Source organism: Pinus tabuliformis, chromosome 6 (genome assembly GCF_031772625.1).
Source record: "Pinus tabuliformis cultivar Carrire ecotype Pingquan chromosome 6, CPIR1, whole genome shotgun sequence".
Lineage (NCBI taxonomy): Eukaryota > Viridiplantae > Streptophyta > Pinopsida > Pinales > Pinaceae > Pinus > Pinus tabuliformis.
The window spans coordinates 792,800,192-792,826,573 of record NC_142292.1 but is presented as its reverse complement, the minus strand read 5'-3'; the positions used below and the strand labels follow the sequence as shown (position 1 = coordinate 792,826,573).

The 26,382-nt window shown below is 41.0% G+C and overlaps 2 long non-coding RNA genes across 2 annotated transcripts in view; one reads left to right on the top strand and one right to left on the bottom strand.

The window, feature by feature from the left end:
• Nucleotides 1–26,382, top strand: part of LOC149261171 (uncharacterized) — a 64,084-nt gene that overhangs the window by 1,454 nt on the left and 36,248 nt on the right. The window lies entirely within an intron of this gene.
• On the bottom strand, nt 55–865 carry LOC149261172 (uncharacterized). Its single transcript, XR_016248395.1, has 3 exons — nt 751–865; nt 283–641; nt 55–123 (listed from the first exon to the last, which is right to left on the bottom strand). It is a non-coding gene; the product is annotated as an uncharacterized LOC149261172 (long non-coding RNA).

Below are 26,382 nucleotides of genomic sequence, written 5' to 3'. Positions count from 1 at the left end.
ATGTATATGGCATCAAGAGTGGAAGAAAGCAAACTTCCTAGGTTTGGATGGTATTGAAAGAGATGTATGGAAGGCCTCCTCCACGCTGCTCATGTTCTGGTGGATCGGTACTAGGTCATCCACCTTCAAAACAAAAAATCGAAGGTTCAGATGTCGTTGACTATTTAACCCAATAGAATATCTACTAATCTAATCTAAGAAAACACATCTTTTTCATCATTTCATTACATGTAATGGAATACCAATCGAGCGCAAATATAGAAAGCATCAACATGGTTTCACTGGTAAGGTAGTCTTTCGATGCTGAGGGAGATCATCTCACCATCACTTCAAGGTTTGCGAAGTATGCACTGCTTATCAATTTTTAACCATCACACTGGACGCCCTGAAGTACAGGTTTAGGGTGGATTTATTAGGTACTAAATATTACATTCGCAACCCATCTACATTCGCTTTAAAGATTCTACTGTCTGCAAATTTAATGGGAAATGGCCTGCCTGAATAAGACTGGCATCATGCAGCACAGTCACTCTGTTTTTGACAGAAACACCGCGCAGAGGCTGAACAAGTCTCTCGATCGATCAGACACACCAAATGCCCGCCCGCCTCTCTGCACGGGCTCTCAAGGACGCCTTCGTATACTGTACAAAAATTGGATTCAAAACATTTAGGTGATTACAGTTTGGATTCTACTATTTGTATCACAGATTTGGCATTCCCATTGTCCTGGAAAAGTAAGGTTGACTCTACCTTGAAACTCGCCAATTCAGGTGCCGTTGCTTTCAGGATCTGAGGGATATCTCAGCTCCCCGCAAGGCCCCACTCCAACTTGAATTTCTTACGTGTATGAAAAACTTGCATTCTCGGGAAGGAAACAAACAGACAGAGCCTATTCAGATTGATTCTCAGGAAGGAAACAAACAGACAGAGCCTATTCAGATTGATTCTCAGGAAGGAAGGAAACAACAAACAGAACCTATTCAGATCAATCGAAGACTTAATCTATGGAAATCTATTTTTCAATTAATCGGAGAGAGAATTAGATGGGCATATAATCTCTGAACGTAGTATCTCTGAAACTTCTCATATAATATGTGTATACCTGAATCGGCGTTCTTCCCTCCGTTGAGCAGAGGTAGGGTGTCGCACCCTAATGAGATATATACCCTTTGTTTCTCCCTATCGGTGTATAAGGACTTGTTCCAAAGCCCAACATGGTAAGGGAATGCTACATCCACAACACTACAAACACAGAGCCTTATCATCCATAATTGCATAAGTAAAAGGACAAACAGTACAAGTAAAAGCACAATGACGGCCTTATCAGAGTTACTACTTGTATGCATTGAACAACAAAATTGAATTGATAATAGAGCTACTTATATATGCATCTAACAAAATTGAATTAACCAAAGAAGACAAGCAGAAACAATATTTAACAAAATTGAATTAACAAAAGAAGACGGAGAAAGTTGAAACAAAGAGACTATACACGATTTTACCAGAAGAAGAGAGGAGGATGGGGATGAACATTAACAAAAGAAGACGGAGAAAATTTACACGATTTTACCAGAAGAGAGGAGGATGGGGATGACGATGTGGATGTGGGAGGATTTAATTCTGTGCCAATCAGGGGCAGGGCATGTGAAGTAGTTTGCAGCAGTCGCAAGAGGCAATACCAAGACAAGACGGGTAGTCTCTGTCTGCCATTGCACCGCCAAGACAAGATAGGGGTAGTCTCTGTTTGCCATTGCACTGCCCAGTTAAGAGCTTGAAAAGGGCCGGCCGAACGATCCTCATACTGTAACATTGATCACAAAGAAGAAAAACAGAGACTCTATTTGAATCTATAACTAGAAAAAGAAGAAAAACAGAGACTCTATTTGAATCTATAACTAGAAAAAGAAGAAAAGAAAAACAGAGACTCTATTTGAATCTATAACTAGAAAAAGAAGAAAAACAGAGACTCGATGCATAGAAATTCACCTAATCTACCTGTGATAGATTGAATCCCATCCCATGCAAATATGAATTGATATAAATACGTTTAGCCTAGAAATTTATGTGCATTCAAAAACTGAAGCAGGACATGTACTAATTCATATTTAGGCAATTTCTGTGGATTCAAAAACTGAAGCAGGTGCCCATTCATATTTATGCGTTTATCCTGGTAATTCAATATATGCGAAAACAGAGCTAATTGCATGAAATAATTACAAAATCATATTAATTCTAATTCTTGCAGTGTATGGCAATTACTAAGCCAATCTAACATCTGTGTGAAGGTTACATGTACAGAAATTTGCATACCTGGGATTGAGAAGGATCTGGGTGGATATCTCCTCGTTCATATACCTTTCGCGCCTGTGATGTCTGTCTACCTTGAAAATTGATGTAATTTATGTCTACCTTCACCTCCCCGTACCGCGCAACACAACAACACGCAAACCAGACCATACCAGACAACACAAAACTCATACAGAGACCAAACCAGACCAGACCAGACCACACAAAACTCATACAGAGACCAGACCAGACCACACCACACAAAACTCATACAGAGACCAGACCAGACTAGACCAGACTCACAAACATACATGACATGGAGCTCAAAGACAAGACTAATACAGTGAAGCGCAGTAGCCATGGGAGGAGGAGGAGGAGCAGATTCGTAAAAGGTAAAGATGGGGACATGGATCGGAAACAAATATTCGTTGGATTCAACGGTCAAGTTTTTCTTGACTGCCACCTCTGCAAAACAAAAGCACTTTGTGGGGACATGATCTTGGATTGCCAGTTTTTGTGAAGATAATTTTGTTCCCAGCTCAATGAAAAAACACTTTGTGGGGACATGATCTTGGATTGCCAATTTTTGTGATGAAGATAATTTTGTCATAATTCAATGGTTGTAATAATCTAAGGGTGGGTAACCCTTTTGTTAAACATTGATAATCTTAGGCGCCCGAACACTTCACACTTTGTGCTTTGCATAGGCCAATTACACTTCACACTTTGCCCTTATTTTATCATAAATAAATCAATTCTGTTTACACACATATCTGTAGCTTTAAAGTACATATATTACCAATTTATACTTTAGTAAGAATGTATATTTTAGGTGAGTGTAATAAAAGTTAAATTTATCTTTTGAAATTGTTCTTAGTAAATTGAGAATGTTCCTAACCAATCAAGTTACCAACTCTAGAATTGTTTCACAATATTTTAAAAAACTATTCATGTTGTTTAGGTTTATTGATTACTTATCCAAGGGAACAACTAGATTTAAAATAAGCCCAAAACACACTCCCATTCATAATGACCAAACTTATTATAGCTTGGGATAGGGAATCTAAAAGGGAATTACAAGCAGATACAATGAAAAATGTTCATGTTTTCGAACTTCTCTTTCTTCATTCATTATCGTGTCACTTCACTATCCATTTATAAAATGTCAAAGAGATTGATTTCATCTTCATTCATTAATTTCCTCCTTCTTAAACACTACTTTCATGGATTTCCATACCGTTAACACATTTGACATGTGAATGGGGAGGGGAGAAGCAGATATGCCATGCATAATAATATATAATAATTGTCATGGGTAACATAACGAGTTTGAGATTTATGATTGAATATATGATAAATGATAATCCTCTTCGATGGAATAATTTAAATCATTACAACTAATATCTTAATTATCATCTATTCAACAATTTTGAGAAGGCTGAAGTTCAAAACAACTTAGATTTTAATATAAGCAAAAAATTCCGAACTAAATTTAATTCATAGATTAAATTCTCTCTCTCTCTCAAAAACATTAAAAAAGTTTCACCCAAATTTTATATAATAAAATCACTGAAACTCTATAAAAAATTTATGAAATCCTCACTAATTTAAATAATTTGTACAAATATTCCTACACATTTTCCATATTAAGTAAATGATTAAAAATATATATATACACACACACACACACACACACACACACACACACACACACACACACATATATATACACTTTTAAATAAATTTCCTTTGCATCTAAACATCCCATGGTCTACCCGAATGTAAAAGGTTGTAATCCAAGCTCAACAAATCAATCTTTCTGGTTGTCATTAGATTTCCTTCGTTTGATTAAGAGTTCAAGAGTTGGGTTTATATGCAAAATTAATCATGAAAGACATCTCACGTCCTCCATATCACTGTGTCAAAAATTTTCATTAGGTTTCTTTCATTTGATTTGAGAGTTGAAGAGTCGGGTATATATGCAAAATACACTTCTCCTTCGTTTTCATCCAACTAGAGCACCCACAAGGAGATGATTCTAACTTGCCACCTCCAAGAGTTTGGTGGCATTTTCTGCTAATACCTAAAGCATTTCTAGAGAAAAATGAATGACATATTTATTCCTTTTAATTTATGAAACAAAAATCACCCTTGTTGTTGTGAAGATTTTTGAGACTTTCCAAAAATTCAACAAACATCCAAGATGGACTCCAAACAAGCCATTATTCATATGACAGGGTCCCCATACATTCAAGAACGATTTTAAGTGGCTCTCTTAGACTCAGCAAGTTTTGACCTTGCGAACTACCATTGGAAAATAAAGAAAATCATATTGAAGTGCAGTACAAATGCCTCCCTGAAATGGCCCTAGTTGGGAGTAGGAATAGAGTCTAGAAGGTTGAGTGACCATGGAGGGAGATTACTATGAAGAAGGCCATAATTATGGAACAAGAATTGGCGATGATGTGGAGTGGGAAGTGAAAATGACCATCAGGGGTTTCACTATGCTATAGGACGAGAATGGTCTATGGAGATGTTCATAAGGGGAATTCACCACTATTATTGACAAAATTCTCGAGAGATTTCCAAATATTCCATAAACAGTTGGCCCAGATTTGAGAAAAACATTCTTGACTTGAAAGTTGAGAGACTCGCTAGACATTCCAGAAATAATCATGCTAGAAAAATTTTGGGTTGGTTTCAAAGTGAAAAGTATTAAACTAGATGTTTTAGCTTACAAACACTAAAAAGTATGTAAATTGGTGTTGGCTTTGTTTGGAATGTCAGAGGCTTTAGTTAATGACCAAAAATCTACCCTAAATTCATAGGGTTTCAACCTCATGACCTACCACTAACAAATGAAGAAAATCCTATTAGGATGGATTTCATATGACTTTGTGAAATAACCTAGGCTAGAGGAGCAGGGATATAGTTAATTGGATGGTCGGTGACTGATAAAGGGAGCTTGCTATCAAAAAGACCATAATGATGGAACAATAATTGGGGACAACAGGGAAAAGGAAAGGGAATGTGACCATCTAAGATTTCACTGGGTTATGGATTGATAACGATCTTTGGAGAGGTCCATGATAGGAATTTACCACTATTATTGACAAGATCATCAAGATACTTTTTAGATATTCAATAAATGGCTAGGTCAAGCTAGAGATAAAAAATCTTATTTATATGAGAGACTTGCCAAATATTCAAGAATTACCTGAGCCAAAAAAAACCCATGTTAGTTTCAAAATAGAAATATTAAACTTGAAATATTAAAAGTATATACTCATTTTTTGCATGTTGTCACCTACGAAGGATTCTTTTATTTGGCATGTTAGAGAATTTCTTTTTTGTAAAAAAAACTACCCTAAACTCATTGGGATTTGACCTAGTGACTTTGCACTAGCAAAATAAAGAAAATATATTGGAATGGATTGCAGAGGGCTTTATGAAACAAATTAGCCAAGGGGAGAAGGGATATATTCTAGAAGGTTGAGTGTCTAGTCAAGGGAGATTGTTATCAAAGAGGGATCAAACTATGAACTAGAATTGGGGATGATGTAGAGACGAAAAGGGAAAGCGACTATATAGGGTTTCACGGTGCTATCAAACAAGAAGGAATTTTTGAAAGGTTCGTGAGGGGAATTGAAAGGGAATCAGAACACGAATTTAAAGTCAGGGAGACAAATTAAGAAAAGTTTCAATTTATGAGAATTTGACAAGGATAATTGAATCGGAAAGAAAATTTAAGGGAGACAGAAGGAGCAAAGGTTCTTTTGATACAACAACGAAAGAGAAATGGATGATCCTTCTTCACAAGGTGGGGGACAATTGGACCTTTCCATATTGAATATAATTGCACTTGGTGATCTTACTTTCAACTCCAAACCTATCATTTCCAACATGACAATATTTCTTGAGAAAATATTAATCGCACAAAGACTATTGTGCTACTGTTTGCAATGACATTCTTAAGGTAAGCTTCTTCCTCTCACTTATATGTTGTTTTGCTTAATTAGATAGTGGACTTTTTCTTTAATGTGGTTCTCCCAGGGGTTATCTTTTTGTTTGCTTGTCCTTTTTTCCTAAGTTTGTTTTTTTGGTGTTTAGATTTTCTATTTCAAGCTACCATGGCTATTACATAACCATAAAATCATATTAGTGTTATTTATTTCATTAATTTATTCAAAATCTTAGTATCTCAAATTCTCATTTTAGAGAGGTTTTAGACTACAATTATATACCAATTTCCTAAAAAACCAACTTTATGTACTGAACTTATAAAGTTTCACATTACATGCTCCTGTAGAGAAAAACAAACCAAAATAGAATGTTTGAAAAGATTGTATTTTGAAATATTGCTTGCAAGTGTGTTAGGAAAAATGATTTCCTCTTAAAAAAATACTTTGATATGTAGTTTAGTAATGAACCTTTTCATTTCTAGTTCTCCATATTTATTGAACTCAAAAGGTGAAAAATGTTGACCTATTAGGAGGTGAAGGCTAGGGAAAAGGCATGGCATGATTTCCATATCAAGAAAAACTAATCCCAGGTTGATGATCTTGTGTTGTTGTATGACAATGAATTTCTGAAACACCCTAGGAAATTTTAGAGGCATTGGCTTAGATTGTATATTATCCAATATGTTACAAATGCAATGAAAGTACAATTCGAGAAGCTGAATGAGGATCCCATCAATGAACTTTTAAATGGGTACCAACTAAAATTGTATAGAGACAATTTCCCCACTTTCCAAAGTTGATATGTTTGTAGGGGAAAAAATATTTTTTTTTGTAACCTTATTGGCCTTCACAGGTCAAAGTTGTGAAGTAGAGAACTCAGAGAATGTTGTGCTCACAGGAACAATGTGACTAACTTGGGAAAGTAGATATATCTTGTTGCAGTGAAGGACTAACACACTGTGCACGAAGAACATTGCACAGTCAGGTGTATAAGAAACCAAGGAAAGTCTGTAGTACCAGTGATAACATGAAAAGTGGACTACAACTAGTGGCCGATGATGGCAATAGAAACCAAGATATTGTCGAAAAAGGCACCAGAAAAAGCGTGTTCCACCCATGTCGATGGGATATTGTGGAAATATATGAAAAAGGACATTAAATTTATTAAACAAAAATATGTCCTAGATTAGTGGCAATGTTAGGAAAGTTGCTTGGCATGACTTCTACCATGGCTAGAATAACAAATGATGTTCCTGCCTAGTGAAGTTATTATAAGACATAACCAAGATTACTAAAAGTTATTGTTCTTGAAAATGTGCACAAGGCATGTAAGTCACTAATACTTCATCCAATTCTTTTCTCATTGTCTCATATTTGTAAGAGTAAAGTCGAGGTATGAAGCACAAAACTAAGAGAAGTTTTAATATCAAAGTGTAGTTGAAGAGGAATTTTGTATTTGTTAGATACATATCCCATGGCCTCATCATTAGTTACCAATAAATCAAGGACAAAGGGTGATAGTGGTGTGCAGCCTCCACAACTTGTTGCAAAATCAAAAACTCAATTGTTGAAAGAGATAAAGTATAAATTGTTAACAACTTCAATTTTGAAAGGGGTTATCAAATAAGGTGGCATGCTCAACATGATCGACAAGCTGAAATATAATGAACACGATGTCACATACCCCAAAAGGTTTCCTCTATTTTCTCAGGAAAAGTACATGACTATCATAGTGCAACCAAGACTTCCATGGTTTTGTGAACCTCAACAATGGGCCAAGGGGCTTGATAACTCAGGTATTTTAAATTTGTTAGATATCCCCCATTTTGTTCTAGTAATGAAGCAAATATTTGTGTTAAATTACTCTGAGTTGTGTACAAAATAGAGTTATGTGGCTTAGTGAGCCCATAGAAATTGATTCATAACGCATATCTAGGATTTATGGGTTATCCATCGTAGGAGAGGATCTGTAACCTATCTTTGATAAAAAAGAATGAAAATGATGTTGCTAAGGAGGTGATAGAAAAATACAGTGCAATTTGTGGATGGAGGGGGATATTAATATCCTCTATAAGTGATGAGTAGGTGAATTATTCCACGCTACTAATTTCTTGTTTCTTAGGAAGTTCCAAAAGGAGCATTGCCCCATAGGAGAAGTGGCTATTGCAACGAAATGTGTCGCAAGTATCTAGATGAAATAGGCCACCTTTCTACTAAATCAATTTATGCAATATTATTTGTAGGTGTATGATACGAATGTCGAGTTCCACTATGCATGGCTATTGATCCTGATTGCTTTGAAAAAATGGCAGGTCTCTTGGGATACCAACTTTCCTTTTCCAAACAAGAAAGAATTCATTGCATTGTGGTTTGGATCACTCTAGTATACTTATGATGAAAAGAGCTAGATGAATACAAATTTGAAATTTTATATATGGAAATAAGTCATTAATTATGATATTTTCAATGTATCACACATTTTGGTATAGGTTGTTGAAGCCTATAAGGCAATCACAACGTTCCATCAAACTCCTCACCACATGTATGCACATGCATGTGTAGACCCTAACAACCAATGGTGGAAGTGTTGTTACAAGCTTGTTGAGAATGCAATGTCACAAATAATGAATGATTGGTTGGTGGATTAGTGTATACCAACCCCTAACAAGAAATTGTAGGTACATATAATTGATGATGGCACAAAGCGGGAATGCCAAGGACAACAATAAACAGGGTCATCTGCCCCATAATCAAAGGAATTCCCAAAACCTTTGCCACGAGAACCTAAACAAGAATTTCCCAACACACCCTAATGGGAACCTATTGTAGCGGTTGCAACACCCTCTAGAATTTTGGCCTGCATCCAATTTCGAAGCCTTCCTTGGTTTTTTCCTTGATGTTTGCAAACCCTTGGGCTCATCCCATGAGCTCGTGTTGAGTCTTTTCTCCCTCCTCGCTTGACCGTTCACTGGAAGATGTCTCCATCTCGGGGAAAATTTTCAATCTCTTGTCCACTCACACGTATGATGGTGAAGGCGAAGTGGCCTGGCCTGAGCACTTACATAACTTTCTTTCCATGATTTATGAGGAAAATGAGTTTACTGACGAATAGGCCAGGTTGTTGCTCACATAGACACTTCGCAAATCTCCATTTCGATGGGTGCTCATCCTACCGGCTGACACCGTGCACTCATGTGAGCACTTTTGTGATCTTATTGAAGACACGTCCTATCATTTTGATTAAGACTATCTTGAATGAAAATTGTTACAACAATGGAGGGCTCCGCATGAATCCATTATTGATTTTTGGCAGCGCTTCCGTGACTTGCAATTTCAAGCTTCGAGGAGCCAGATGAAGTTCGCTTATCTCTGGGACCGGTTCGAGTACTGCCTTAAGAAATATGCCCATCCTAAGAGGAAGCTTTATGTCAAGCCTCGCTCAACCTTCTTCATTGATGGAACTGCACAATCCCATGTGGGAGTAGGCACTGTCTCAACGGACTGTCTGTCTCCCTCTCATTCAACAGTTCCACCATCGCCTACTGACGCTGAGGATCATGTTCACACATCTGTTCACCCTTCACACCCTCCCAACATCACTCCACCTGATGCATTATTTTCTTCGACCTTTGTCTTTGCACTCAAGTGTTCCTCCGGATGATGTTGTCTTGTGTTCGTCCATTTCGGACTCTTCACTTGTTGTGAACGAGGAACAACCCACTAACGGAGTTGGTGTTGCACAACCAACATGTGCTTTCATTCATGAAGAGTATGAGTGGGAGCTTGAACATCAACACTCAGCGAAGGATGACTCCCTTCCGTCCGAGGCCCCTCCGTTCTTTCCTAGCTTCTTTGGTGAACCTACCATCCATGATTTTGCATGTGTGTCTTCATCCACAGATGCACCCATTTTCGATCACTCGTAGGACTCACCGGATGTTAGTCCATCATTCGACAATGGAGAGGATAAGTTATTCATTGAAGATCCACTTTATCCTTCATCTGTTTTTCTGGAAACACAGAGGATGAGTTCGTGCACTTTTCATCTACCTCTCTATTTGATTCATTTGATCATGAGGATGCCAAAGAATTCATTGATTTTTCTTATCATGGCGGTCATGATCCATTTGCTTCCAATTTCGATCATGATAATGAATCTACCGCAGTTGATTTTTTGAAGCCACAGTGTATGATGATCTACCTGATGATGAAGTTGAGACGCCCAAAATTGTCGAGGCACTTCAACCCGAGATGATGGTTATGTTAGGCCCTCGCTCTCTTGGGGTTAGTCTCACTTCCGATCATGAAACTGTTCAATCACCCAAGGCTCCTCATCACTCGTCTGTATGAATTGAAGATCCATGTCACTCATAGATCACACTTCCTCCACTTGAACTACACGATCCCATTGATCATGCTTTGCAGGAGTCTTACATTGCAAGCACTCGTTCGCGATGCAAGTTGTCTTTGTTTCTTTCGTTTGCTTGCGTGTCACAGTCAAGAGTGTGCTTATGATTCAAAGTTGCATGTAGTGTCACACAACACCATGACAATTCCACGGACTGTCCATCATGCACATGCACTCGCTTATGTCCCGTGGGCACTTTGAAATACGAAGTGTGGCTGTCTTCACTATTATATCTTTCTTGTATGCTGGTCTGCACAACTGGGTTACTTGCAGACCAAGCCTTCACCCACATGGGTCTACCAATGCACCGATGGCTGCATTGGAAGTATCACTTCACGTGGTCAGGCCCATGCACTGTTAGTGTAGGAGTAGTAGTGTTTTCTTTCAGTTGTTAGCTTGCATGCTTGTTTTCTTACGTAGTTTGTTTGCTTGTTTGTTTACTTGCTTCGCTTTCATTTTTGCTTATGCTCTTGCTTTGCTTTGTTGATTGTTAGTTCATTCGTTTGTTTCATTCGTAGGTTAGTCTTACATGAAACCATGTATGAATCTTGAAGCAAACTGGGTAAAGTACAAGAGGGCTTGTACAACTATCACTACTTGGTTATCTGTCATCTTGCCTCTATATGATGAGCTTGTTACTCTTAGTCCATGATACGTCGAAGGAAAATACATACTGTTCGAAGTGAACCTTGGTGAAAACACAACGCTTGCATGCTAACTAGTGTCACCTTCTCTAATCGATTGTTTTTGGGTTAACCCTTGTCAACTAAGTCAAGTAGAGTAAGGTGAGGGGGGAAACCTTAACAAGCACGTCAGAGATACAATAAACTACTTCTCTTCTAGAACAACCTCTTCTGCTCTTAATAAGTTGGGATCCCTCTTCCGCCTTTGAAATGAATAAGTGCTATGCACAATGAAAATGAAAATGAAAAAAATGAAAAATGAAAAATCCATAAGGCGAAAGAAGAGAAAGGCTTCCTGCGCAGGGAGGTGATGCAAGTAACTCCGCTGAGGTACTGAGCAAGCTCGTTGGTAGTGGAGCCATGCTTGTGTTCCTATATGACTCCACCAAGGTATTGTCTAGGCCTACTAGCAGTGGAGAAACACACGAGACGAAACTAAGACTCTAATGACTATACGTCTTGTGCACCTATGTACCCATCAACCCCAATCGAAAAAATTGTGTTGCCTTGGCTTGGAATGTGTGTTAATCAAAAAAGAGTGTGGCAGATGCTACATCTTACAATCAAACTAGTGTGAAGCCAAGATGAGCTGAGAGCTGAACAATACTTCCAGAGGTTTTAGACTTGCTTTTCACGAACAAGGTCCATTCATAGAGCTGGAGTTCTACCAGTGTGTTGCCAAGTGTTTTAGCAGCTACATCCACCCTCCAAAATTTTTCCTTAGCCTATTTTGGAGCCTCCCTACCAACCCTACACAGCACTTTGTCAAGTAGTCAAGCTTCAAGTGTTTTCCTCGCACAAAGGAAGCCTTTCGATCACAGTTGATCCATTCCCCGAGAGGCTTCTCACCCAGACTTGGTCCAACTGTAGGCTGAGCAACTTCCCCTTGGAAATTGCTTATTTCTAGAGGGAAACTAGCCTTCCCTCCAGCAATTACGCAATCCTATCTGACAGCCTGCTGGGCTCCAAGATTGCACAATCCTGCCAGCCAACACTCCCAACAGGATTTGCACAAATTTTCCCAGCAGCAGGCTGTTCAGCTGAGGATTTGCACAAATCTAGGTAGCAGTCAACTGCTCTACCCAGAAATTGCACAAATCTCCTCGGTAGCTAGACCAGCTCCCAGCCAGAAATGCACATTTTTCTTTAGCAATCAAGCAGTCTCTTGCATGTGAAGTTGAGTTGACTATTTCCCTCTAGGACTAAGAAAAATAGATTTGCATGCATGGGTTGCTTCTCCCAAGGCAGCATGCAAAGACATCCCTTGTTTCAGGGAGCTATTTTTAGCAGTTGGAGGTTACATGCAAGGATCAATTCCGAAACCTCCCACCAAGTGCCGCTTCCCCTAGATTCGTGGCATGCGTGTCACGGCTTTGATGTTATCAAAACTCATCAACCAGACATTGTTGATCTCATTCTTCACATCAACTTTGTAGCTTTGACATCCCACACCACATCTAGGAGCAGTCGACACATTCAACTCAACTGTTTTCGAGTAAGCCCGCTTCCTATGCCTTCTGCTGCATTTATGTCACATTTTGTGTTTTCACATGTAGGAGTATTGTTTTATTGATTTATTTGAACACTTGTTGTCGTTTACATATATACTAGCTTTTCCTAGCTCTGTTTCAGTTTTCGTTGCTATCTCACTGCTGTCGCATGTATGAAACTGTTTTGCACGGACGTTCGCCCAACCGGTGAACTGCCTCACCCACATGCATGTTGATATGTTTGGTGAATCTTTCATTCATTTTTTTCATGCACTGCCAATCACTTCTGCGATCACTTAGTTTCACTATGCATTCACTGACTTACTTGCTTTCAGTCGCCTATCAGCGAGTTGGGCCAACCTTAGCCCGGGCTCTGCCTTCACCAAGGTTGCATTGCGTAATCTGGGAAAGGAAGGCTCACCTTCCTCTCTATATTTGCGCATTCCTACCCAACACTAACCTCCAAGACTGTTTTACGCATTTCTGGAGGACAGTGGCTGCTTGGCCCAAGAAATTGTGAAGATATGTCCCTAGGCCAGTAGTCCTTCCCAGCTGGAATTGCACATTGCGCAATCCCAACAGTCAACAGCCAGACTGGACTATGAATTGCGCAGTTCTAGTAGTCAGCCAGTCTCCCAGCAGCCCAGACTGTGCCTTGAGAAGTCTTGGTAGTCGGTCTCCTGACCTCCCGACCGAAATTGCAGAACCTTCATGATCATTCACCTAGGTATGTTGCAAGTCATTTCTCATGTTCGTTTTGTGATCCGCATTAGATCCATAGAAAGACTGTCGAGAACCATGACTGAATCAGGTCGAACAAATCTCTAATGAAATCCAAAACAGTATCAAAAACACCCTGAACTAGTGGCCATGGCAGCCGATGTGGAATGACGAGGACCTCGGTCAAAGCGCGCTAACCGAGGCACATGGAGACCGTGCAGGAGGCCAAAGTAGCCCATGGGAACCCTGGAATGGAAAAAGGGTGAGGTTTTTGATGTGTAATTTTTCGCACATCGCTAAGCGAATAGGGCCAAAATGGGAAAGCCCGAGCACCTGATCGCGTGGTGTAACTGAAGGACCGCGGGCGGGAAAAGGTAAAAGCACTAAAGTACAAAGGCAGGACCCGCGCTCTGAAAACCGGCGGTTTTGATCGGGGTGCCCTTGAACGGTAAGAGGTTTTGGACAGGAGCGGAGCGATTCCATACACCGATCGACGCGTGGCAGGCGCAAGTGAGAGAAAACTGTCATTGATCACGCGCTATCGGTCGAGCAAGTCAACCACGCGAAACGTGTGTATGGTGTCGGATTTGGAGGGCCCAGATCGGACGGCTGAGATTGTGCCCGATGGAAAGAAGCAGAATCAACAGGGAATTAAGCCGCATTCTAAAGGGATTTGGAATCTGTTTGATCGCTATGGTGGAGGAAGAACGCATCCACATCATAACTAAAGAAACGAACCGACGAAGCATGCTGGCACCATGTAGAGGAGGACAAGTGGTCACTCCATGAGTGCTCATGATGACGCCGAATGCAGGGAACTCCAAGCGTAGATGTAGAAGGTGAATCGACACAGGTGGAAGAGGAACCGAACATGCATAGGGATCGAATGGCTAAATCTATGAACAGAGACAGTCGAACCAATAAGAGTTGATTTGGAATCCGAATTGAGGAGAGTCCAAGCGACCAAGAGAGACAGTGAATAGTGAACCCTAAGAGGAGGACTGAACACAGAGAACAGTAAAGCCAAGCAGAAGAGACAGAGGGCCGAGCTGACCAGAGGGCCACCACTGAAGCTGGACCGGAGACGTAGCCCTGGAGAATCGGGTGAACTCCTTATTAAAACTGTTTGTGTCTTTGTGTTGCTTACTGTATTTCTATGCTGTCTTTCCATTTATTTTTTGTGTATTGGCAATCTGATCGATCCGTTGTTTCAATAACACAGAACACACACACACCAACACATGAGTCTGTAATACCTTTAGTTTAATAAATCTTTAACTGATGGCACTCATAGGGTGAATATCAAATCAAGTGGTATCAGAGCATAAGGTTGTAAGGTTAGACAAGCCTGTGTTGGTATAGTTGTGAATGCTCACAGGATCAAAGCTCAAATTAGGAGAAGGGGAGTTGGTGGAAACTAATCCTGAAATCAGGAGAGTCTATCCTCGAAATACCATGTCAGAAGAAAGTTCTATGGGGCCAGACCCTCAATTCATAGAGAGTTTCCTAACTATGAATTCCATGGTTGAAGAAATGTACCGAGACTTTAGAAAGAAAAGGGTGGAAGATGCATTAGGCTCTAAGCAAGAGAAAGAAGAAGATGAGTCTCACTTCCATGACAACTCCAAAGGAAAAGGGAAAGAGGAAAAGTTTCTCACACCTCCTAATAGCCCTGTACATAGTAAGAAATCATCTTTGATTAAGTTAGATGTTAAATTTTATTTGCCTATATATGATGGAGAGCCAAATGCTGAAAAAATGGACAATTCGATTAGACAAATTGATGTGTATTGCAGGGTACAGAACATACATGCAGACAAGAGTAAGATTCAGCTGGAAAGCCTACGCCTAGGAGGCACTGCCTTGGTTTGGTGGGAAGGTAGAACCCAAGCTGATATGAAAAGCCATGTTCAGACCATCTCTGTCTGGAGTGACTTCGTTTCTGCAATCATGAAAGAGTTCTATCCATTGGCCTACATGCAGCAGGCCATGATGAGTTGGCAAACTCTTCAGCAGTTGAAGGGGCAAAGTGTACAAGGGTATACTCAAGAGTTCAGAAAGAGAGCATTGATGTTGGGTATCTCACTAGACTCACCAGAGACTCTTTTGAAGTACATTGGTGGTCTACACAACTACATGAGGCATAACATCCTCATGTTTAATCCCACTAGTATAGATGAGGTGTTTGTACAAGCTACTCATCTAGAGGCTAGAGGAAAGAATGGCAATCCAGAAGTTGGGGGACCATCCCAACCCACTGTAAGCAAGAGCAAGGAGAAAAGAAAACAGAAGTGGAAAGCAAGGAAGGCTAACACTGCACAAAAAGCCAAAGCTTCATGCACTCACTGTAAAAAGGAGGGGCATGATGATGAGCATTGTTGGATTCTGCATCCAGAGCTGAGGCCTAAGAAGTCTGAGGGCAAGAAGAAGAAGACATCTGTAGCTATTTAGAGAGATTTGGGGTCGGACTCGGGATATGAAACAACCATAGCAGCCACAGGTATAAAAGGTAAGATTTCTAAAGCATCTACTAGTAATTCTTCTCAATCTGTTATTGATGAAGAAAATGCGAGGAAAAGACATGAGCTTTTCCATATTCGAGTTATTTCCAAAAATCAAAAGATTGATACTTTGTTTGATAGTGGCTCTCAAGTAAATTTGATTTCTGAAGCAATTGTGAAGAAATTGGGATTAGCAACTACACCTCACAAGAAACCATACCCATTAGGATGGTTGAATGATAAAGCACAACTACAAGTGACTAGACAGTGCAAACTCAAGTTTTCTTTTGGGTCAGCATTTGTAGATGAGGTTGAGTTAGATGTAATTCCTTTGGATATACGTGGAATTTTTTTGGGAAGTCCTTACTTGTACGATAGAAAGGTTATTTTCTATAGTGCTGAGAACAAGTATCCACTGGTTAAAGATGGAATCGAATAATTTGTAAGATCTCATAAGCTCAAGAATAACTATACTCTCATAAACTCAGGGCAAATGAAAAGAATGATTAATTCATGAAAACAATTCTTACTGATGGTTGTAAAGGAAAAGAAACTTGACAAAACCAATGTATTTGAGGGTTGTAATGCTGAACAACAAGCTGATATAGAAAAGGTTGTTTCAGAGTATGATGTCTTGCTTCAAGAACCTAAATGTCTGCCACCCAAAAAGGGAATAGTACATGATATTAACTTGCAGAAAGATGTTCCATTCCCTAACATTGGGATGTACAGGTTGTCTGCTTTAGAGAATGTTGAAATCAAGAAGCAGGTGCAGGAGTTGCTTGAGAAGGGCTTCATCAAGCCTAGCACATCACCATGTGGGTCACCAATCGTTTTGGTGATAAAGAAAGATGGCTCGTGGAGAATGTGCATTGATTACCGAGCACTGAATAAGATAACAATCAAGAATCGTTATCCCCTTCCTCGCATAGATGATCTCTTAGATCAATTAAAAGAAGCTATTTATTTCACCAAGCTGGATTTGCACAGTGGATACCATCAGGTCAGAGTTGCAGAGCAAGATGCATGGAAGACTACTTTCAAAACAAAGAAGGGATTGTATGAATGGCTAGTTATGCCTTTTGGCTTAACTAATGCTCCTGCTACTTTCATGAGATTATTGAATGATGTACTCAGACCTTTTCTTGATGATTTTGTTATTGTGTATCTAGATGACATTCTGATTTTTAGTAAAACATAGGAAGAACATTTAAAGCATGTTAAGCAAACATTAGGTGTTTTGAAAAGAGAAAAACTTTATGTTAAACTCTCAAAATGTGAATTTGGCAAAACATCTCTAAAATACTTGGGTCACATAGTAGGGGGAGGTGAATTGAAAATAGATCCCTCTAAAGTGGTAGTCATTATAAACTGGCCTAAACGCAGGTCTGCTACGGAAGTGAGAAGATTCTTAGGAGCAGCACAATATTGGAGGAAGTTCATCTCTTACTTCTCCACGATCGCAGCTCCCTTACATGATTTAACAGGATTGAATAAGGTGTTTCAGTGGGGAGGAAAACACCAGAAATCCTTCGACACCTTGAAAGATAAAATAAGTACAGCACCTGTACTAGCACTGCCAGATTTGCAAAGACCGTTTGAGATCCAAACTAATGCCAGTGATTATGCCATGGGAGCAGTGTTGACACAGCACGGCAAACCCATATGCTATCATTCTGAGACTTTTAATCCTGTAGTAGTTAACTATCCTACATATGATAAAGAATTGTATGCATTAGTTCAGAGTGTGAAAAAGTGGAAACATTACTTAATGGGTAAAGAGACGGTAATACATACTAATCACTAGCCACTCCAATATCTACACTCCCAAACTAAGTTGCAACAATCAAGACATTACAGGTGGATGGGTTTTCTACAACACTTTCACTTAGTCATCAGATATAAAAAGGGCATACATAACAAGGTTACAGACATGTTATCTAGACCCATTATAAATGCATCTACCATACTTAAGCATAATTTTGTACTACATGAAAGCTACATAGAACAATATGCTCAGGATATGGATTTTAAAGATGTATATGCAACTTTGAGTCAAGGCAAAAGAGTAGAAGAATTGGACTATCATATAAAGGAACGAATCTTATACCATTGTGGGAAACTCTGCATTCCAAAAACTGAGAGGATAAAGATAATTAGGGAAGCACACACTTCTCTGATATCGGGTCACTTTGGGGTAGGCAAAACAGTTGCATAGCTGCAAAGATTCTGCTATTGGCCGAAAATGAATGAGACAGTTTCTAGATATGTAAGAGGGTGTGCCAAGTGTGCTAAAAGCAAGCCCGACAATAGAAAACTAGGCTTGTACACTCCATTTCCAGTCCCTTCTCACCCTTGGGAAAGCGTTTCCATGGATTTTGTAGGAGGACTACCTAAATCTAGGAAAGGTCATGATTATCTATATGTTGTTGTGGATAGGTTCAGCAAAATGTGCATTTTGATACCTTGTAGTAAACAAGTCACAGCTGAACAGACTGCAAAATTGTTCTTTGAACATGTATGGGTTCATTTCGGATTACCCACTTCCATTGTATCTGTTCGAGACACCCCATTTGTGGGGAAGTTTTGGTCTAGTCTATGGGAACTGATGGACACCAAGTTAAAGAAAAACACAACTTTTCATCCACAAATAGATGGCCAGACAGAAGTAGTAAACAGGACTGTGATCCAGTTACTGAGAGGATATTGCAGTAAACATCCTAAGCTTTGGGATGAACACTTGTGTTATGTGCAGCATGCTTACAATAGAGCCAAACACTCTTCTACACAGAGATCTCCTTTTGAGACCTGCTTTGGTTTCACACCAAGGTCTCCTTTGGATTTTGTCTTTGGTAAAGATACCATGGTGGATGGGCACAGTGATGTGGATAAAGCAACCAGGTTCATTGAACAAATCCAGGAGATCCATCAGGCAGTACAGGAACAGCTGGAAAGGAGCCAGGCCAAGTATAAGGCTAGGCAAGATAAGCATCGGATGGAGCATAGTTTTCAAGTTGGAGACCAAGTCTAGTTGTATATAAACAAGGATAGGATGCAAGGTGAAGGTAAAAAACTAAACCCTATCAGGTATGGACCTTTTATGATACTTGAGAAGATTGGTGAAAATGTGTTTCGCCTTGATCTACCAACTTACATGCACATCTACTCAGTCGTAAATGCGGATTGTTTGAAATTGTTTGAACCTTCAATGATTGAGGACCCTGAAGAGCAAAGTCAATTGCCTTCTATTGATGACCTACTACCTGAATAACTCAATGAGTTGCAGGAAGACACAGTGTTGGACAGGAAGGTGAGGACAACATGCAGGGGAGAAGTTGAATACCTCAGGATTGGGCTCAAAGGTTCAAAGCCGAGCAGCGCAAAGTGGATTGATATTGGACAAGTAAAGAAACAATATCCTCACTTAGTCGATGCTTGAAAACCAACATTTGGTGATCCAAAATATTTTTTTAAGTAGGGAGGCCGTGATCCGAATTGGATCCATAGAAATACTGTCGAGAACCATGATTGAATCAGGTCGAACAAATCTCTAATGAAATCCAAAACAGTATCAAAAACACCCTGAACTAGTGGCCATGGCATCCGACGTGGAACAACGAGGACCTCGGTCAAAGCACGCTGACTGAGGCCCATGGAGACCGCACAGGAGGCCAAAGTAGCCCCTGGGAGCCCCGGAATGGAAAAAGGGTGAGGTTTTTGATGCGCAATTAACACTTAGCGCTAATCGTGCATCACTAAGCGAACAGGGCCAAAATGGGAAAGCCAAAGCACCCGGTTGCGTGGGGGAACCGGAGGACCGAGAGCGGGAAAAGGTAAAAGCGCTGAAGTACAAAGGTGAGACCCGTGCTCTAGAAACTGACGGTTTTGATTGGGGTGCCCTTGAACGGTAAGAGGTTTTGGACAGGAGTGGAGTGATTCCATACACCGATCGACGCATGGCAGGCAGAGGTGAGAGAGAACTAACATTGATCGTGCGCTATTGGTCGAGCAAGTCAACTGTGCGAAACGTGCATATGGCATCGGATCTGGAGGGCCCAGATCGGACGGCTGAGATTGCGCCCGATGGAAAGAAGCAGAATCAAGATGGAATTAAGCCGTGTTCTAAAGGGATTTGGAATTCGTTTGACTGCCACGATGGAGGAAGAACGCATCCACGACGTAACTGAAGAAACGAACCGACGAAGCATGCTAGCACCATTTAGAGGAGGACAAGTGGCCACTCCCTGAGCGCTCATGATGACGTCAAATGCAGGGAACTCCAAGCGGAGCTACAGAAGGTGAATCGACACAGGCCGAAGAGGAACTGAACAGGCATAGGGATCGAATGGCTAAAGCCATGAACAAAGACAGTTGAACCAGTAAGAGTTGATTTGGAATCCGAATTGAGGAGAGTCCAAGCGACCAAGAGAGACAGTGAATAATGAACCTTGAGAGGCGGACTGCACACAGAGAACAATAAAGCCAAGCAGAAGAGACAGAGGGCCGAGCTGACCACAGGCAGCGTCGAGCACGAGAGAGATTGAAGATTTAAGCCTTCCCATAGAGGAATCTGTCCGGACTGAGCATCACATTTGGTTCTTTCCACTGTAGACCAAGGGTCACAGAGCTGGTAGGAAGAAGAAGAGTCTGTGTACTCCGAGTGGCTTGGGGGATCCAAGAACCACCCTGCCAAGAAAAATATACTTCAGGAGAACTCATATTGAGTCCCTATATTGTAATTTCTCTGCTGAAAGACACAATAAAACAAGGCCACCACTGAAGCTCGATCGGAGACGTAGCCCTGGAGAATAGGGTGAAATCCTTATTAAAACTGTTTGTGTCTTTTTGTTGCTTACTGTATTTCTCTGTTGTCTTTCCATTTATTTTCTGTGTATTGGCAATCTGATCAAACCATTGTTTCAATAACACATACCACACACACACCAGCACATGAGTCTGTAATACCTTTAGTTTAATAAATCTTTAACTGATGGCACTCATAGGGTGAATATCATATCATTTTGGTTTCAACTGACAAATTGCTTACTATGAGTGTTGCCATGTCTCCAGGTATCGCAGGTGTTCATTTGCCTCTCAGTAGTATAGGTACAATGGTTTCCACGAGAGCAAAGACGAAGACACCATTCAAAGCACGCTTGGGGATGTAGTCGATCAAGTGTCAATGAGCTGCCTACTCACGAAGACATCGAGTTGTTCATAGACAAGAACATCAAACAGCAGCATCACAATGAGAAACATCATGAACAACAACTGAAGACAACATACCAAATGAAATGAATGCAAGAGGAGTGTTGTTGACAACATGGAGGCGGAACAAGGTTGCAAGATCAAGCAGGTCCATTGATGATGAAAGCAACGTTGGAAACTCTATCTATGGAGTGACGAAGCGAAATGAAGATCGCGCGAAGAAAAAGATGTAACAAAGAAGGAGCTGCATGTGTTGAAGCAACAACTCAGGAAGAACATGAAACTGTGCAGACAGGCGAATGAGTTGCAGTAGGATCAGGAACAGCAGTGGGCGCAACATGCGCTCAAGGATGAAACTGCGCCCAGAAAAGTTGAAGATCCATCCCAGCAGCTAACACGGAGCAGACATGGTGAGCAGTGTGTTTGATCGCATGCAAGGGATTTAACAACATGCATGTCATTATGTGCACACATGCAATCCAGCCATTCAACACACTCACCAAGGCGAAGACAAGAACCAAGTCCAATTGGAGCAGAACGGGTACTTTGGCAAGTTGATGTGTATGACCACCAGCAGACACTTGAAGATCAACATGGACACTATGCATCAGTGTGCTGTCGGTTCAGCCACACCCAAGAAGACCATGCACATGTTAGAAAACAAGTTGGATGAAGGGGTCGAACCAATGCACCAGTTGCAACAAAAGCAAGAGTTCGCTTCAGCAAGATGTCACCATGACGTGCATGCACACCATCACAGATGACCAAGCTTGGCATCAGCTCACCAGCTTCACCATCACAATCATTTCAAAGAGTTGGTCTCACCACATCGGACCGAGTGCCAGTGATGTCTTGCAAGTCTTGCTCAAGCCATGTTGTCTCACATGGGTACCTTTGCATTGTAATGTTGAGTCATGTCAAGTGTAAGTCAAGTGTCAAAAGTTGGATGTAACAGTCATAAAGTAGGTGAAGAGTCATGAGGGTAGTTGAACTGTCACAAAGGGGAATGTCAAGGGTCATCCCATCCTTTGTTATAAATAGTCCCTCATAGCTCATTGTAGAGGATTTTGGTCAACCAATCTGCTACTAAGACTATGTTGAAGAAGGTTTGGACAATATTGTAACGCGCCTTGGCTTCTCCACTGCATGGAGCTAGTACATCTCTTTGGAGGAGTAGACGGATGTGGCTGTAATGTTCCACTGTTGGGGCTAGCAGCTTTACATGGATGTATTGTATGATTGTGACTTACACTTCTTTATATAATAAGAGCCAACACATTTTCATGCATATGTTGCTATTGTAGTTGGACTGCTTCGGTTGCCTTAGTGATATATGTTGTTTAACTTACGTACTTGTGTATGAACTGATTCACATGAATGAATATTGTTGTTAATGTGTTGTATATGTTGTTAATGTTGTCACCGTCTGTGTCGACTTCTCTGCTGGACATCAGACAGACCTTTCACGTGAACCTTGTTGTAACAACTGTCGCACTCGTCTCGGACTAATCCGTGACTGTTGTACGTGTTATCTTACCTTGTATGATGTGACGGCCACATCCGAGTGGACTGCTCTGCCAGAAGCTATGCATGTCCTTTGTGTTGTGTGTTACTAGCTGAGTTGGGACTGATCCCTTTCAACCTGGAACTCACCTTCACCTCCTTCCCCCTTCGAAGTGTTAGAACCTCTCATACACCTTCCTTGACTCACTGCATCAGTCACACCCTTGCTACTGACAGAGTTATCTTACTTGCCTCTGTGCAACATCGCGGTCAAGGCATTACCTTACGACCTACTGCTGGGACTCCTACGCCAAACGGTTTGAGGTCTAATTGGGACTTCTTACCGAGGAGATCCCCTTAACATGTTGGCAGGTCTAGCACCGTCAACACACTGGTACTACACATTTTCCTTGGTTGCTTATACACCTGACTGTGCAATGTTCTTGGTGCACAGTGTGTTAGTCCTTCACTGCAACAAGATATATCTACTTTCCCAAGTTAGTCACATTGTTCCTGCGAGCACAACATTCTCTGGGTTCTCTACTTCATAACATTGACCTGTGAATGCCAATAAGATTAAAAAAGCAAATATTTTTTTGTTATGCTCTTAACCTACAAAATGATACCCAAATACAAAATATGCGAAGAAAAGATACCCAGAACAAAGAATAGCAATGATTTTATTATTTAGAGAGTAATGTTCACTTGCCTCTTCGAGGGGGCAACCTCCAATAGAGCAGAGCTCGATTACAAAATAAGACACGATGCTCCTCGCAGGGAGTCTCTATCCTTTATATATGACTCATACATGTAATACCACGGGCCAATACCATGGGTTTTGTTAATACCATCTATCTAATACTACGGCCCATTTGCAACTAATTGTGGTTCCATCAATAATTGCGGATTAACCACTTACAATTATTAATATGGGCTTTATTGACTCTTGACTATGACATGATTCCATTACATAAATAAGGGGGTTAGGGTGGGACCCTAACATGCCCTCCCCCTTAAGACTAGCCTTGTCCTCAAGGCTGAAGCTGCGGAAACTGCTGAAGAATAGTGGTTGGTTCCCAAGTTGCATCTTCCGGAGAGGTGTCATTCCATTTGACAAGGACTTCCTTAATCATGCGGCCGCACAGTTGCTTGTCTCGTGTGTCTAGGACCTGTTCGGGTTGAAGCCAAATGGACCCTTCTTCGTCCAATTCAGGTAGACTGGTCTGAATTCTGCAATTGTTCCCAATCACTTTCTTGAGGCATGAGACATGGAAAACTGGATGGATTTTTGTAGTAGGTGGCAAGGCCAACTTGTAGGCCACTTCTCCAATGCGCTGAAGTACTTGATATGGTCCGTAGAATTTGGGAGAGAGTTTCTGACACCCCTTGTCTTTGAGTGATGTCTGCTTATATGGTTGGAGCCGTAAAAAGACCTGATCCCCTTCTTGAAATTGGCGCTCTGAGCAATGCTGGTCTACCTGTTGCTTCATGCGGTTCTGAGCTTGATGAAGATTCTCTCGAAGACGGGCGAGCATGGTTGCGCGGTGTTGTAGGAGTTGATCCATTGCTCGTACTTTTGAGCATCCCTTAAGATACGAAGTAGGTGAAGGCGGGAGTTGACCATATACTACTTCATAGGGAGTCATTTTGGTGGTGGCATGATAGTTGGTGTTATACCACCATTCAGCCAGAGGTAGCCACTGTACTCAAAGGTGTTGCTTTTTTGAAGTGAAACACCTAAGGTAGGTTTCTAGACATTTGTTGACGGCTTCTGTTTGACCATCTGTTTGCGGGTGATAGGAAGTACTGAGTTTTAGTTGAGTGCCTTGTATTCTGAAGAGTTCCTGCCAAATATTACTGGTGAATATCGGGTCGCGGTCGGACACAATAGAAGTGGGCATGCCATGCAATTTGAAGATCTGATCCATGAAATATTGAGCAACCAAAGTTGGTGTAAACGGGTGGGGTAGGGTGCAGAAATGAGCATACTTCGACAGTTGGTCCACAACCACCATGATGACTGACTTGTTCCCTGACTTTGGAAGACCTGTAATGAAATCCATAGAAACCTCCGTCCAAATTGATGCCGAAATGGGCAATGGTTGTAATGTCCCTGGTGTGTTGATGGTTTCCCCTTTGTGGCGTTGACAGACATCGCATTCTGCTACGAAAGTAAGGATGTCCTTTTTCATGCCTGTCCAAAAAAATGATCTTCTGGTGCGAGCATACGTCTTCTGAAAGCCCGAATGTCCTGCAATGGGAGATGAGTGCAATTCTGCCAAAATGCGACTTTTGAGGGTGGATGTTGGTGATATTACGACTCTGTCCTTGTAGCGAAGAATATCATCCTGCCACGAGTAGCCCTTGGTGGAATTTGGATCTACCTACAATTGAGAAATGAGTTGGGAGAACCCGGGGTGTGAAAACCATTCCCTGTGAGCCTCTTCAATCCATTCTGGAATGGGGAGGGAAATTGCTAGCAAAGTACTTTCCTCCTCAAATTGGCGAGATAATGCATCTGCTACACTGTTGTCTTTCCCTTTCTTGTAAATGATCTCATAATCATATCCCATCATTTTTGCTAGCCATTTATTTTGTTGTGGGGAGGATAGGCGTTGCTCCAAAAAATATTTAAGACTGTGATGATCTGTGCGGATTTGGAAACGTCGCCCCAATAAGTAAGGTCGCCAGGTCTCGACTGCATGTAAGATGGCCATCATTTCCTTCTCGTAGGTAGATTGGCCCAGATTCCTCCCACTGAGTTGTTGGCTTGTGAAGGCCAACGGTTGCCCTTCCTGCATTAAGACCGCCCCAATACCTGTACCCGAAGCATCACATTCAATGACAAAAGATTTGGTGAAGTCAAGTAGTGCTAAGACTGGAGTGGAACACATGGCATTTCTTAGAGCTGTAAAGGCCTGTTGTGATTCCTCATTCCAGAAGAATGAATTTTTCTTTAGGATTTGGGTGAGTGGCTTCGCTATGCGACCATAGTTGCGGACAAATTTACGATAATAGCCTGTGAGACCCAAAAATCCTCTCAAGCTCTTCAAGGACTTAGGTTGAGGCCATTCCTGCATTGCTTGGATCTTTTTGGGGTCCACCTTGACACCTTCACGCCCCACAATGTGGCCCAAATACTCTACTTTTGCCATGCCAAACGAACACTTGGACATCTTGACAAATAATTTATGCTTGCGGAGCAGTTGCAAGAGTAGATCTACATGCTGAATATGTGCAGCCCAAGTGCAACTATAGATGAGGATGTCATCGAAGAAGACAAGGACAAATTTCCTGAGATATGGTTTGAGAATGTGGTTCATAAGGCTCTGAAAAGTAGAGGGGGCATTACAAAGACCGAATGGCATGACCAGGAATTCATAATGGCCTTCTTGAGTTCTGAAAGCAGTCTTGGGGATGTCGACTTCCTTCATGCGAATTTGGTGGTAGCCTGAGCGAAGATCCAGCTTAGTGAAGAATTGAGCCCCATTGAGTTCATCCAGCAAATCATCAACCATCGGGATGGGAAATTTATCTTTGACTGTCAACTTATTGAGGGCCCTGAAGTCGAGACACATCCGCCACTCCCCATCTTTCTTGAGCACCATGACCACTGGGAAT